The sequence below is a fragment of the Sciurus carolinensis genome, chromosome X (genome assembly GCF_902686445.1).
Source record: "Sciurus carolinensis chromosome X, mSciCar1.2, whole genome shotgun sequence".
Classification (NCBI taxonomy): domain Eukaryota; kingdom Metazoa; phylum Chordata; class Mammalia; order Rodentia; family Sciuridae; genus Sciurus; species Sciurus carolinensis.
The window spans coordinates 94435496-94438465 of record NC_062232.1 but is presented as its reverse complement, the minus strand read 5'-3'; the positions used below and the strand labels follow the sequence as shown (position 1 = coordinate 94438465).

The following is a 2970-nucleotide window of genomic DNA, read 5'->3' as shown; positions in this document are numbered from 1 at the left end:
ATCTTTGCCACTCATACTTGAGATAGAGCACTAATTTCCAGAATATATAAAGAACTCAAAAAACTCTACACCAAGAATACAAACAACCCAATCAACAAATGGGCTAAGGAAATGAACAGATACTTCACAGAAGATCTACAAGCAATCAGCAAACATATGAAAAAATGTTCAATATCTCTAGTAATAAGAGAAATGCAAATCAAAACCACCCTAAGATTCCATCTCACCCCAATTAGAATGGGGATTATCAAGAATACAAGCAACAATGGGTGTTGGTGAGGATACAGGGAAAAAGGGACATTCACACATTGTTGGTGGGTTTGCAAATTAGCGCAGCCACTCTGGAAAGCAGTTTGGAGATTCCTTAGAAAACTTGGAATGGAACCACCATTTGACCCAGCTATCCCACTCCTCAGTCTATACCAAAAGGACTTAAAATCAGCATACTACAGAGATACAGCCACAACAATGTTCATAGCTGCTTACTTCACAATAGTCAGATTGTTGAACCAACCGAGATGTCCTTCAATTGATGAATGAATAAAGAAACTGTGGTATATATATACAATGGAATATTACTCAGCCATAAAGAATAATAAAATTATGGCATTTGCAGGTAAATAATGGAATTGGAGAATATCATGCTAAGCAAGGTAAACTGATCTCAAAAAATCAAAAGACAAATGAATGATCTCACTGATAGGCGGATGATGACACATAATGCAGGGTGGGAGGGGGACAAGAATGGAGGAAAGAGGGACTGTATAGAGGGAAAAGAGGGGTGGGAGAAGGGAAGGAAGGAAAAAAATTGAACAGAATGAATCAAAAACTATTACCCTATGTAGATGTACGATTGCACAAATGGTATGCCTCTACTTCATGTACAGAGAAACAAGATGTATCCCATTTGTTTACAATAAAAATAAATTTTTAAAAAATGGCAATAAATAAATAAATAAATTTTAAAAAATTCTTAGCACCTGAATTATACATGTCTATATTTTCTCCATAGTTATTGTGATGTACAATATAATTTAACCTTCAAAATGTGTTGCATCAATATATTGTTCATTTTGTTAAACATCAACACTTATTTTCAAATCCAATACTAGAATACTTTCCTCTGTACATAGTTTAGCAGAGTTAATTAACATAAGATGCTGTTATTAAGAGATATATGCTCCAAATCTTAACAGTTGCTAAAGTTTGGTGTTTCTGTTTTCTTTTTGCTTTGATCACAACAATTCAAACCCCTAATGACACAGAAATTCTGTAAGTTGAATCCAGAGATGTTAAGTATTGAATCAAATTAATACATTGCACTATGTTAAAAACCTAAGAAACGTTTTGAAATCTGCACTGGCTACAGAACTTTCCTGTCAGAATAAGGCTACTTAGGAAAAGGAGGGAAAAAGATAGCAGAGTTTCTTTGTGGTACTGATAGGAGGAAAAATACTAAATTATCTGTTGCCTATCACTAATGATGGCAATTTGGGGAAATACTACAACTAACAATCTACCTCAACAACTCTAGGTAACTTTATGGCTGTGAGAGTTGATTTAGCTCATGACTTCCTGTGAAAACATAAGACATTTTCATATTATCATTTAGGTCTTAAATTGTATTGAGGATTTCTAAAAATGTTTTGGCTCTATTTCATCCTAAAAGAACTGATCTGTTGCTTGAGTTATAGCACTGGTCTGGTACTACTTAGTAGTAGTACACTCCAGGAGATGAATACCAGATCGTAAAGCCTGTTTCAGTAATCTGATAGGCCTGAATACTAAAGAATAACCTATTTCTAAGCCAAAAAACAAGAAAACAAAGAGCAAAAGAACTGTATACCTAAATAAACATTTTAAAAGAAAATAAACCAATCATTCTCTGAAAATCAAATGGTATTATGTTATAATCCCATTCACCTTTAGGCTGCCATTGGACCACAACACTGTATTCATTAATTTCATTTTTCTGCATTACTTATTGTCTGTATGTTCATTGTCATCTTCCTCATAGTCTGAAGATTGTCAGGTTCTGATGTCAATGGGATTCTGACAAAGCTCTAAATAGACTGGGCACCGACAGAAGCTAAAGGTCTAAGTAAAGGATTATGTTCTGACGCCTTGTTTTCATCTTGATTATTATCTGTGTCACAGTCTGAATCACCTTGAGAAGGAACAACTTGTTGCTTGCAAACTGAACAGGGTTTTTTTGTTTGTTTGTTTTAGTGAGCCAAGGATCTACACAGTTGCAGTGATAAGCATGGGGACAGGGGAGGATTCTGAGCTTGTATCCATCTTCATGTTCATCCTAACAGATGGGGCTTACATCATACTCATCTCCCTGCTTGAGGGTAGGGCATTTCTGAAGTTGATGTTTAGGAAGCCTATTTCTTTTAACTCTACACCTGTCCTATACAAATACTGTAATGGTGAAAATGATTATCAAGATAAGACATATGCCCATTCTGGTGAGGAATGGGACAAGGAAGTCGAAATTCTGGAACTAAGATAATGTGACACCCTTTTTCATATGTGTATTTATCTTTCAGGTGATTAGCTGATGATTCATTAATAAAGACAGAATGTTAATTTTCTTTAACATCAGTGTCACATTGGATCCCATGCTAATGAGGTCATAAGAATCAACATTGCAGGTTATGGCTACTTTGTATCCTGTTCTGTGTATTTAAAACTTTTACACCAAAATTATAATCAAGGGCTGGGGCTGTGGCCCAGTGGTGGAGTGCTTGCCTCGCATGTATGAGGTACTGGGTTCGATCCTCAGCACTACATAAGAATAAATAAATAAAATAAAGGTGTCGTGCTCATCTACAACTAAAAATATATTTAAAAATTACAATCAAGTCTTCTAATTAATATTGTGAAAGTGCCAAATGAATTGTCTTTTAGTTGCAGAGGCACTTTGGGTTTGTAAGCATTCTCTGGTTCTGAGTTCATCAAAAAACC

General features: G+C 35.2%; 1 pseudogene; it reads right to left on the bottom strand.

The window, feature by feature from the left end:
* Nucleotides 1–1846: 1846 nt before the first annotated feature.
* Nucleotides 1847–2652, bottom strand: LOC124971612 (E3 ubiquitin-protein ligase RNF13-like; annotated as a pseudogene).
* Nucleotides 2653–2970: the final 318 nt, after the last annotated feature.